We start from the raw sequence: 14,090 nt of genomic DNA, 5'->3' as shown, positions 1-14,090 counted from the left end.
CTACACAATGCAGACTATAGAAGGTCCAGAATTGAAAGAGGAGTAAGTTTGTGTTTAGATGCCCTACTGTAAGTAACATAGTGTTTTCACTTTTTATTGACTTTCTACTAACTTTAAATTTTAACTGCAATTTTATTCTCTGTACTTAACATTATTGTAAAGGCATGTTTTGATAATATTTCTACTCATTTGATTTAGTTTTTATATGTTTTGATTCATATTTTATTTCTTTAATTAGAGATATATCAAAGCTTATTTGGTTCAAGTGTGTTACTGGTGAAATTTCAAGAAAATAAGATGTCCTCTTCATTCCTTCCTCCAACTAAAACCAATTCAATGACATAACACTGCAGTTGATTTTTACTATTCATATTAATTTCCAGAAAGCTAACATAGAGTCTGAATTCATTAATATTGGATTCTTTCTTCGATTAATGTGATCTTTCATTCATAGCATTGTATCAATCAAAATAAAACATTAGTTTGTATTCATTTGTGTTCAAAATAACCTTATTCAGTGTTGATTAATTAGTACTGTATCCACAATCAATACCATAACAACTCATGTCTAAAGAACTTCTTAACTATAAATATTTTCTCTAAGATACTTCTTAGAATTTTGTATTTAAAAATACCACGGTTTGCGGACCAGACGCTCAGGCTCTCTTCCACTTGGACCAACAAATGACCTGGGGAACAGGCCTGGGGAGGCAGTGCCATGAGTACCTAGAGCACAGAGAGTACTTGGCAGCTGAGCTTGTGGCAAAAGTCCATTGCCAGCTCACAGTAAGAGAGTATCCAGATCTTCCTGGAAAAGCTATGCATGTGGACCAGATGCTTAGGAGCTCTTCCACCTGGACAAGCAGATAACCTATGGAACAGACATAGTGAGGTTGTACATACAGTGAGTACCCAGAGCACACAGAGTGCTTAGCAGTGGTGCCCAGACCTGTGTCGCAGAGAATCTTGATCTGCCTGGGGGAGGTGGTTCTGGAAGGTCACCTTCACAAGCACTTTTACACCTGAACCCCAGGTGAGCCTGACTCACAGACCCAGGGAAGGCAACAGTAAATATCTTCAACAAAATCGTGGAAGGAAACTTCCCTACTCTTAAGAATAAGATAACCATGAGCATAAAAGAAGCCTACAGAACTCCAAATTGATTGGACCAGAAAAGAAATGCTTTCAGACACATAATAAATATTCAAAACACCAATTGTTCAAAACAAAAAAGAATACTAAAACCAGTACAGGAAAAAGAACATGTAACATATAAAGGTAGACCAATGAGAATTACACTCAACTTTTCAACAGAGAATATGAAAGCTAGAAGATCCTGAAAAGCATAATACAGACTCTAAGAGAACACAAATGACAGCCCAGGTTACTATGTCCAGCAAACTCTCAATCAGCATAGATGGAGAGACTAAGATATACCAAGACAAAACTAAATTTACACAATATCTGGTCATAAATCCAGCACTAAAAAGAATAATAGGTGAAAAACCCAACACAAAAAAGAAATTACACCCTAGAAAAACAAATAAAATAATTAAGCAAGAAAACCAAATGAAGAAATATACACAGACATAACTCTAGCTCTAACAGCAAAAAGAACAGGAAACAACAATCACTACTCCTTAATATTTGTTAACATAAACAGACTCAATTACCTAATAAAAAATATAGATTGACAGTCTGGATACATAAACAGAATCATGCATTTTGCTGCATACAGGAAACTCATCTTACAGACAAAGACAGACACTACCTCAGAGTTAAAGGCTGGAAAAAAAAAAAAACTTTCAAGAAAATGGCCCCAAGAAACAAGCTGGAGTAGCCATTTTAATATTGAATAATGTAGTCTTTCAACCAAAAGTTATCAAAAAAGATAAGGAAGGACACTTTTTACTCATTACAGGAAAAAATTATCAGGAGGAATTCTAAATCCAAAACATATAGCCTCCATATTCAAGAGCACCAATATTCATAAATGAAACCCTACTAAAGCTCAACACATACATGGCACCACACACAATAACAGTAGGAAATTTCAAAACCCAAATTTCATCATTGGACAGATCATGGAAGCAGAAACTCAACAGAGACTCAGTGAAACTTGCAGATGTTATGAACCAACTGGAATTGACAGAAATCTACAGAACATTTCATCCTAAAACAAAAGAATACACCTTCTTCTCAGCACCTCAGGGCACCTTCTCCAAAACTGACCATATAGTTGGTCACAAAACAAGCCTCAATAGACATAAGAAGATTGAAATACTTCCATGCACCCTATCAGATCACCATGGACTAAGGCTTGTCTTTAACAACTACAACAAAAACAACCAAAATCCCACATACTCATGGAAGCTGAAAAATGCTCTACTCAATGATAGCATGGTCAAAGAAGAAATAAAGAAAGAAAATAAGGATTTTCTACAAATATTGAAAATGAAAGCAGAACAAACACAATCATAAGGGATGAAATGAAAGAAGTAGTAAGAGGAAAACTCATAGCTCTGAATACCTCCAAAAAGAAACTGAAGAGACCATACATTTGAACACGACAGCACAGTTGAAGCCTCTAGAATAAAAAAGCATATACACCAAAGAGGAGTAGACAGCAGGAAATAATCAAATTAAGAGCAGGAATCAACCAAGAAGAAACAAAAGGAACCATACAGAGAATCAACAAAACTAGGAGCTGAATCTTTGAGAAAATTAACAAGATTGATAAACCTGTAGCCAGACTAACTAGAAGGCAAAGAGAGAGTATTCAAATTACAAAATCAGAAATGAAAGGGGAGACATAACAACAGAAACCAAGGAAATTGAAGAAATCATCAGATTCTACTACAAAGCCTATACTCAACAAAAATAGAAAACCTGGAAGAAATGGATAAATTTTTAGACAGATTCAAGATACAAAATATAAATCAACCAGATAAACCATTTAAACAATCTCATTATGACTAAAGAAATAGAAGAAGTTGTCAATAGCCCCCCAACCAAAAAAAAAGCCCAGGACTAATAGGTTCAGAGCATATTGACGACCTAATACCAATACTCTCCAAACTATTCCAAAAAATAGAGTCAGATGGAAAACTACCCAATTCATTTTTCAAGGCCACAAAAGCCCTCATTCCTAAACCACACAAGACCCTAAAAGGAAAGAGTACATCAGACCAATCTTACTTATGAACATTGATACCAAAGTACTCAACAAAATCTTTGTAAAATAAATCCAAGAACATATCAAAATGATCATTCACTATGATCAAGTAGACTTCATCTCTAGGATGCAGGAATGAATTAATATACGAAAATCCATCAATGTAATCCACCATATATACAAACTGAAAGAAAATAACCACATGGTCATGTCACTAGATGCTGAAAAAATATTTGAAAAAATTCAACATAAAAAATCCTATTTAAAAAATGGGGGTACAGAGCTAAATAAAGTATTCTCATCTGAGGAATATCGAATGGCTGAATGAAGCCACTAAGGACATGCTTGACATCTCTAGTCATTAGGGAAATGCAAATTAAAACAAACCTGAAATTCCACCTCACACCAGTTAGAATGGCTAATATCAAAAACTCAGATGAGAACATATGCTGGTGAGGATGTGGAAAAAAGGAACACTCCTCCACTGTTGGTGGGTTTTTAGGCTGGTACAACAACCACTCAGGAAATCAGTCTGGTGGTTCCTTAGAAAATTGGACATAGTACTAACTGAAGACCCAATTATTCCACTTCTGGGCATATTCTCCTAAGATGCTCCAACATACACTAAGGACATTGCTCCACTGTGTTCACAGCAGCCTTATATATAATAGCCAGAAGCTGGAAATAATCCAGGTGCCCTTTAGTAGATGAATGGATCCAGAATTTGTGGTATATTTACACAATGGAGTATTACTCAGCTATTAGAAACAATGACTTTATGAAATTCCTAAAAAAATGGATGTATCTAGAGAATATCATCCTGACTGAGGACGTGTTTATAGATCCTAAAATGTCACAAATGAACTGACACAATATACAGTCAGTGATAATTAAATACTAGCATCAGAAACCTCTTAATACCCCCAGAAACAACTCACAGACCATATGAAGCTCAATAAAAAAAAATAGCTCAAAAAGGAGAAGCCTCAGTCCTTTTTAGAAAAAAATAATAAGTGTATAGCACCCTCTCAGAATGGGGTACACCTAGACTTTAAATAATAAATAACACAAAAAGTAAGAAGATAGCCTTGTGGCAATTTTTGGTAGTTAAAAATCATTACGTTTAATCTTTGCACATCAAACAAACTTTGCCTATTTCTATGTTACTTTTTGTTTTACATATACTTCATGATCTTTGTAAATAGTAAAATTTCGAGGCATACTATCAAACCTTTAAGAAAATCAAGTACTTACAAAAATATATTCATATATATTTACTATAAAATGCTTTAAAATATTTGTACATGTATCTCTGGATTTTTTAAAAAATAAAGTTGTAAGGAAAAAAAGAATACCACAAAACTATTACCAAATGTTAAGGTAGAATGTTATGCCAGAAAAATATACATACAAGTAACTTTTAATAGTTTGATAGAGAGTTTAAAGAAGAAGGCATCTGAGTTTACCTAGAAAAGATAAATGCAGTTTCAGTGCACTTCTCATAACTATGGGTGACCCAAATGACTTAAGTATAGTTATTTTCTAGACGTGTTACTATATGAGTGACTGTGCAAATACAGACATCAGGTATGATGTGTGTTCATTTTATATTCCTGAAGACTTGACTTGGTGTAAGGTGTTTTCAGTAATGATGCATATAGTACCATGCTGGTCCTTTAATTTTTCTCCTTAGAAGACCATCTTGCCACTAGAGATGGAAATATCACTGAGGCCAGTGTCTGAAAGTGCTGTTTCCAACATAAAGCACAGTATTATTTTCTGAAATATACAGTGTGCATTTTTGAGTTTCCCATGTTTCAAAGTATAGCAATTTATGAAGAACTTCAGTCTGTTTCTCAAATAGATTATAGCAATGAAAGTTAATCAATACTTCATGGTTATTTAAAAATGAAAAGCAATAAATCAAAGAGTCTAGTACCCAGCACTAAAATTTGTGATCACACTTAGTCTCACAACAGTTCTATTACTGATTTTATATTTTTTTTTATTTTGCCAAACAGAAATTCAAGGCTCAAAATGGTTACTCAGGTTGACTATGGCTTCACAGACCAGAAGAATGGGAGTGGGAATAAAGGCAGTCGTGTCTGACTGTAAAGTGCATGGCCTTCTTTGCCTGGCTTTCTCTTTGAGAAAGTGATTAAAGTCAGTTTCTTTGACTCAATGACAGAACTGGTTTTTGTTTGTTTGTTTGTGTGTAACCTCACAATATTTTATTACTTTTTGGCATTGTAGTTTATTCTTTCATCTTTGAAATATTGAAAAGCAAAGAAATAGTTTCCTTGAGTATTTGCTATATGGGCACATTGCATGAAGTTTGATTGCATAAGGCAATCAGACAAGTCTAAAATAATTAGCAACATGCATTTAATAAAATCCATCTCAATATTCTCTTCCTATTGCTTATTTAGGATCTATAAACACACATCTATACGAACAGAAGAATGTGAATGATATATTCAATAAGTTCTTATTATCTTGTACTTCTAGTATGAACACAAATATAAATATGTACTCACATACAAATACACCTTTTAAATTTTGTGTTACTTAACTCTCGAAATACTTCATTAATTTTCATTCAGTGCCTATGTTCTTTGAATTCACTTCATATATATATATATATATATATATATATATATATATATATATATATAAATCTTGTTATTATGGATTAAATTAGCAAAATCAATTTTTCCATTGTAGAGTTGTCAATCATGTCACAATATTATTAATCATGCAATAAAATCATCACACTACAACTTTCAAAACACTGATATTTTCTTTTCAAATTCATGTTGAAGTTTATTAATTTTCCCATTAGCAGTAGTGTCTCTGCAGTAAAGGATCAAGTTTGAAATCACTTGTAGCATTCAATTTCTCTGTTTACTCGATTAGTGTAAATAGGCTGTTTGAATTTTAGTTCATTTACGCTTTTGAGTATTAAAAATTATTAATTTGCAAAGAATTTTTTAACTTCATGCAATAAATGGACTCTGTAGAAATATCACAGAAGTGTTGTGAGAAAAGATTATTTCATGACTTATTTTATATATTTATTGAATCAGACTGAAGAAGGCTTAAGAACTATTTAAAAACTAGTCTTCATGTGTCTCTGAGGGCTTGTTTCTTAGACAATGCACATACCTCAGTGTACTGGCTAGGAATATCTGCCCTCACCATAAGTAGGCAACATTAAATGACCCCTGAACAAGAACAGGAAGCAATAGAAAGGTGAATATTTTTGCTTCCTGTGCTTGAACAACTTCTTTACCTCCTTTTTGACACAGATGTACAAGATATCTCCTATTTGAAAATGAATGTTGATACAATAAAACTCTAAGGTTCTCAAGTCTTTGAGCTCATGATTAAAGTCATTTCTTGTCTGATGCTTTTGCTGTGAACTGGCCTGTGCTGCCCACATGCCACAGGCCAATATCTACAAAGTTCATATAATTAGCTGTTATGCTCAGCTTCAGTGATCCTGTGAACCACTCCCTCTAATAGAATTTCTATATGCCTATCATACATACATATATATATATATATATATATATATATATATATATATATATTATATCATTGATCTATCTAGTATTTCCATAAAATAAGATTTGCATATTAATATCTATTAATCATCAAATTATCGATTAATCTAGCCTGTTATCTATCATCTAGCTATTTGTTTTGGCTTTGTCCTTTGAATAATATTAATAATATTTTTTATTGCCACATAACTTTTAAGTATTATTTAATAACTATATCAATTGCTACTTGAAATTTGTGTTGTTCAATTAATTATAATAGTAACAGACTTAGCCAACATTAAGTTAATCTTTCATTTTTACATAGTAAAAAATTACATACCTTATCTACAATGTTTCCTCTTAACTTTCAAAATAACTAATTTTAAAATGATATTTCATATAGATTAATGTTATCCAGCTTTGTTCAGCTGGTGACAGTCCATCAATACCATTATTTATTTTGATATTCACATAGAAAAAAAATGTGAGAAACAGAATCTTTTCATTTTGGCTCATAGATGCTATTAAGTCTCATTTATATTTGTATTTTCTTCTTTTCAGATAATTAATTATTCTACTTTCATGTGGTAAATAAAAAATATCTAATTTAATGTGACTTTTTTTTCTGCAGTCACAGGGTAAACTTAAACCACCTATAAAAAGATCCCTCTTTTATTTTAGTAGGAAAATAGTATTTAGGATTTGGACTTTGGCTTCAATGAAATCATTGGGGTTTTGGTTATCATTAGTTACAGATCTTTGAAAATCTTTCTTATCTCCTTGTACGAAGCTCAAGTGTAAGTGGATCAAAGATCTCCACATTAAACCAGGTACATTGAAATTAATAGAAGAGAAAGTAGGGAAAACCTTAGAACACATAGGCACAGGAGAAAATTTTCTGAACAGAACACTGATGGCTTGTACTCTAAGGTCAAAAATTGACAAATGGGACTTAATGAGATTGCAAAGTTTCTGTAAGTCTAAGAACACTGTCAAGAAAACAAAATGGCAGCCAACAGAGTAGGAAAAGATCTTTACCTACCCCACATCAGATAGAGGCCTAATATCCAAGGTATACAAAAAACTCAAGAAGTTAGACACCAGAGAATCAAACAACCCTATTAAAAAATGGGGTACAGAGCTAAACAAAACATTCTGAATTGAGGAATATCGAATGGCTGAGAAGCATCTAAAAAAGTGCTCGACATTATTAGCCACCAGGGAAATGCAAATCAAAACAATCTTGGGACTCCATCTCACACCAGTCAGAATGGCTAAGATAAAAATTCAGATGACAGCAGATGCTGGCGAGGATGTGGAGAAAGAGGAACACTTCTCCACTGTTGGTGGGATTGTAAACTGGTTCAACCACTCTGGAAATCAGTCTGGCGATTCCTGAGAAAATTGGACATAGTGCTACCTGAAGACCCAGTTATTCCACTTCTGGCCTATACCCCAGAGATGCTCCAACATACAGCAAAGACTCATGCACGACAATATTCAAAACAGCCTTATATATAATAGCAAGAAGGTGGAAAGATCCCAGATGTCCTTCAGTAGATGAATGGATGCAAAAATTGTGGCATATTTACACAGTGGTGTACTACTCAGCTATCAGAAACAATGACTTTATGAAATTCTTAAGAAAATTGATACATCTAGAGAATATCATCCTGAGTGAGATAAGCCAGTCACAAAAGAACACACATAATATGCAGTCACTGATAATTGGATACTAACCCCAGAAAGCTCTGAACACCCCAGAAACAACTCACAGACTATATAAAGTTCAAGGGAAAAAAAATGAAAAACCATTATGCTTAATCTTTACACACCAAGAAAACTTTGACTATTTCCAGGTTACATCTTGTTTTACGTGTCCTTTATGCTCATTGTAACTAGTAAGATCTTAATGCACACTATCAAACCTTGAAAAAACCAAGTACTAACAAAAATATATTCGTATATTTTTATGCAAAAAATGCTTAAAATTTGCACACTTATCTTTGCTTTTTAAAATAAAGTTCTTCAATTAAAAAAATAAAAATTAAAAATAATTCATTAAAGAAAGATAAAAAAATAAAGTTTTAAGGGAAAAAAGAACAAAAATAATTCTTATAGTGATAGTAAAAACTAACCTCATATGTAAGTATTTATCCAAGTGCTTGGTGCATTTTCTTCATTTTACCTCTTTTCTTATGGTAGTAGCATAAAACATTGATGTGTTTTCTAAGCTTTTCTCATCATTTTCATGGCTATTAATATGTACCTATCTCTCAAAAGTTGGCTGTCGAATATGCTAGACCCAAGTATATTTACATCTTATTGTACATTCAAATCCTAAAAACTTACTATTCCTTGGCATTTAAATCAAGAGGAAATGAATAAGAAATACCACACAATATTTTCATATGTCAACTCCAAACACAGAGATATAAATAAATAAGCCATTTGAAATAGTGACAAAGCAGACCCCAGCAGTCTCTTTTTAACTGCTCCAGTGAAACCAATCTGCTACCAGATTTTGGTTATGGGACAGCAATTGGACCAGCTTCTTTCCCTTATTCCAGAGAAGTTGTAAATGTTGTGAATTATGCCAATCTTCTATCCTATCAATACATCATTTCACTTAATTAACATTCGACAGCTCTATAAGGTCACTTTCAAACATCTGATGTAAAACACACCCAGTAATCTTGTATAGTTGACTGCCTTAGAATCACATGAACTACAGCCACCAGTGCCTTTATTCTATTTTCCTGGTATCCCCCAAACATTACTTGAATAGTCTGTATCTATCTGCTTACAAGATAGAAGTTTACTTCTTTCTATATCTGAGTTGCTATGCTTCAAGGGCAGAGGGCAGAGGAGCATCCTAATGCATTTCTTTCCCTTGAAGCTTTGTAAGAGAACAAGAGAGCTTAGTGTGTCTTTTATTTGAAGGTACTTGATCCCTTCTAGAGCTCACATTGAAATTTGAACTTTTTGGATTGGGGAAAAAAACTGCTGCACAAACTTGTAGACTAGAGTTTAAACTCCTAACTACATCCTAAAATTCACAAATGCATGAAATGCATCCTGGGTTTCAGTCTTTGGAAGGCACAGGAAGGAGGCCCCATGGGACACCTGACTGGCAAAGACTAGGCAAAATAGAGCTCAAGGTTACCTGGAGACTCAGTTATTTAAAAAAAGAGATATCAAGGGCTACACTTGACCTCTGGTCTCCACATGAATAGAGACACTACAACCCTCCCCTCAATCCTTGTGAATATTCATACTATATACATGCATACATATGTACATGCTTATTAAGAATTGTCTCTCACTGAAACTTTGTACAGGAAATAGAATCTTCAAATCACAACGAGCAGCTCAGTTTCCATCTGGGTCACCCAACAACAGAAGCAGAGGCTCTCTCCTAAAGCTGTATTCTGACTTTTGTATCCCTTCCCAGCAGGGCTGCCTTGTTTGGCCTCAGTGGCAAAAAAAAAATGTACTCTAATCATCCAGAGACTTGATGCACAAAGATCAGGGGGATAGTCAGGGGAGCCTACATTCTCAGAGAAGAATGAGGGTGTTGTAGGCAAGAACTCTGTGAGGGCATGTATAGCGGGAGGTATAGATAATGTATAAAAGAGAGACGTTGTGGGATTGAATTAGTCACTCTAAATATGGTTTCGATAAATACACAACGTAGTTGAAATAATCTTTTTTATTTGTCCTGCTTCCTATCTGTAGTGGTTTAGATAAACATGGTCCTCATGGGCTCATATAATAATGTTCAGTCCCTAGTTATAAAAACAGTTTGGAAAAGAAGGTGGCATGACCTTGTTGGAACAGTTGTGTCCCTGGAACTTGGAGTTGGCAGAAACCTAAATTATTCCGTTAGTTCTTTAAGCCTTTTGTCTTACACACCAAGAAGTAAGGTCTCAGCGACTGCTCCAGGTCCATGTCTGCCATCCTGCTGCTATGGTCTTGGATATGACAGTCATGGACAGAAACCTTCCGGCTATAGACCCTCAATGAGCTGTTTTATAAGCATCCTCGGTCCTGCTGTTTTGTCACTGCAGTAGAAAGTAAATAAGACACTTTTCAGTTTTGCCTATGTAATGACACAAGGCTCTCAGATCATTACCTTTGAGTATATTGAAATAAACAAAATGTACTTTCCTGTATAAATTACCCAATTAGTATATTCTGTTTTATCAACATGAAAGGCCATCACACATGTGCAAACATGCATGCACACATGACAAGGGAGTGAGGGAGGAGATGAGCATGAGAAGGAGAGGGAGAGATCCTAGAAAGAGTTGAGGCTAAGCCATAAGAGGCACAGTGTGACAAAGTTATGCCATAAGTACCATCAAATCCCTGTGGATGGACAGGTAGAATAGAGAGGAAGAGGCATGTTGTTAGTGTTCTAGAGAGTCAGCTTTTAGTACAACACTACATGAGTCTGAATAGGAGATTTCTGCTAATCAGAGTCTTTTGCATGTATTTTGAAGATAGTTTAATATTTTGTAACAAACCTCTGTTTTCCCATAAATAGTACATTTAGGTACAAGTCAGTTTCTAAATTCCACATGCAAAATGTGATAAAATACAATATTCCAATTTATGAAGCAGTATGCTATTCATCCAGTAAAAAAATATGCATAGCTTTGATTATTAATTATGCTATAAATAAAATACCATTCTGAATTACATTAGGTAACAAATAAAAATGTCAGGACACAACACCCTGCCTATTCTATGTTATGCTGCTGAGAACATTTTACGTGTTTACACCTGAACATTCAAACAAAGCTTCTCAGGTAAGAAGACGAGACTATTTTAACAAGTAACCTGCACAGATACGCCTATTTTGAGGCATTTTTGCAATCATTATTGATGGCTACATAAGGCCATGGTCCAGAAAGCAAGCTTATCAGTGAGGAAATCTTTTTAAATAAGCTAGATTCAGGACAACTACAAACCCATCCCTTGCTCCTCTCCTTTCACCTCAGCTGTGGAGTGTAGTTTGTCATAGTTATGCTAATAGAATAAATCCTAAAGAACAAATAGAAGAAAAACAAGAGCAAAGCACTAAAACTAATTCAGCAAACTGTCTCCAGGGACTGACCCATCAATCACAATCTGTTTGCAAACAGGAACTTCAGGGGATATAAAGCAAGACTACAAGCTGTAGAGGAGCACAACTACTTGTGAGAAAATGTAATTCCTGTATCCTCAACACCTCAGGGAGGAGGTGTCAGGAGGTGCTAAGTTCAAAGTCAGCTCCTCCTCCATGGTAAGATCTGTGAAAAAAGATTTATAGAAAGAAAGACAGAAAGGAAGGAAGGAAGGAAGGAAGGAAGGAAGGAAGGAAAGAAGGAAGGAAGAAAGGAAGGGAAGGACCGGTTTTTGTCATCCTGTGGCTTGTGTTACTTTCAACAGGCTTGTGAAACCCTATCTTTAAAGAGTTGTTAATTTCAAGTCATAGACTTTTTTTCTGCTCTGAATATCCTAGAAACAACTCACAGACCATATGAAGCTTACATAAATAAATAAATAAATAAATAAATAAATAAATAAATAAATAAATAAATGAAAGAAAAGAAAGAAAAAAGAGAAAAGAAAGCCAAAAGATAGAAGCCTCAGTTCTTAGGGAAAAAAACATTTATAGCATTCTCTCAGAGTGTGTTAACCTAGACCTAAATCATTAATAATTCAAGAACTAAGAATATAGCCTTGTTGCATTACTTGGTATTTAAAATTCATTATGTTTAATCTTATTACTCCAAGAAAACTGACTATGTTCATGTTACATTTTGTTTTACATGTACTTTATGCTCATTGTAACTAGTAAAATTTCAATAAAAACTTTAAAAAATCAAATACTGACAAAATATATTCATATAGTTTTATGCAAAAATGCTTTTAAAAATCTGTACATTTATCTTTTTTTAAATAAAGTTTTTTAAATAAAAAATTAAATCACAGCCTTAAAACTAGAAAAAAAGTGAATACAATCACGTCATAACACTTGCTATAATGAAGCATTCATCTGTTAGCCAGAGAGAATTCTAGAATTCTAGACATATAAAGTTATATGAGATTCCAGATGGTGTAATTGTGAAATAAAATGAATTTCATATATTCATCATTTAGCTCACTGTCATAGAACCTTAATTTATTTTAGGCAATGTGTTCACATATAGAGCAACAAAAGAAGTAGTGGTATAGTCAAACATGATAAAAAAGCAACATGTGATAAATCTAAGATTTTATTATTCTTCTGACTGAAAACAACATGTATTTTCATGAATTGATATGGCTACAGTCTGATCTCAGCACTCCAGACTGCAAATTTATTTGAGTATGGGTCTGTAAAGTAATTAAATTAAAATTATTTTAGTAAGTTGGCTCACTTTTGACTGACCGTTGCAATGGAAATTTGATTCTCTGGAGTCTAACTTCTTGAGTTCTTTGCATATACTGGATATTCGCCTTCTATCAGACGTAGGATTGGTAAAGATCTTTTCCCAAACTTTTGGTTGCCATTTTGTCCTATTGACAGTATCTTTTGTTTTACCGAAACTTTGCAGTTTTATGAAGTACCATTTGTTAATTCTTGACCTTAGAAAATAAGCCATTTGAGTTCTGTTCAGGAAAATTGTCCATCTGCCTACTTGTTCATGACTCTTCCCCACTTTCTCTTCTATTAGTTTCAGTATATCTGGTATTATGTAGAGGTCTTTGATCCACTTAGTCTTGAGCTTTGTACAAAGAGACAAGAATGGATTGATTTGCCTTCTTCTACATGAGGACCAGAAAATGAACCAGCAACATTTGTTAAAAATGCTGTCTTTTTTCCAAAGGATGGTTTTATCTTCTTTGTTAAAGATCAAGTGACCATGAGTGTAAATGTTAATTTCTGGCTCTTCAGTTCTATTCCATTGATCTACCTGCCTGTGTCTGTTAGAACCCAGAATCTAACAGATGAATGGATACAGAAAATGAGGTACATTTACACAATAAAGTAGTACTTAGCTATTATAAACAATGACTTCATGAAAATCTTAGGCAAATGATGGAAGTAGGAAATAACATCCTGAGTGAAGTAACCCAGTCCCAAAAGAACATGCATGGTATGCATACTCTGATAATATTATCCAAAAATCTTGGAATACCCAAGATACAATTCAGAGACCATATGAAGCTCAAGAAGGATGACAAAAATGTCAATGTTTCAGTCCTTCTTAGAAGTCGGAACTAAATTCTTATTGGAGGAAATATAGAGCAAAGAGTGGAGCAGAGACTGAATATAGGCCATCCAGAGACTGTCTCACCTGGGGATACATATGAATCCACCAAATCAGTCAATACTG

Source organism: Micromys minutus, assembly GCF_963924665.1.
Source record: "Micromys minutus genome assembly, chromosome: 15".
Taxonomy (NCBI): domain Eukaryota; kingdom Metazoa; phylum Chordata; class Mammalia; order Rodentia; family Muridae; genus Micromys; species Micromys minutus.
The sequence above is the reverse complement of the archived record's forward strand: the minus strand, read 5'-3'. Positions refer to the sequence as shown.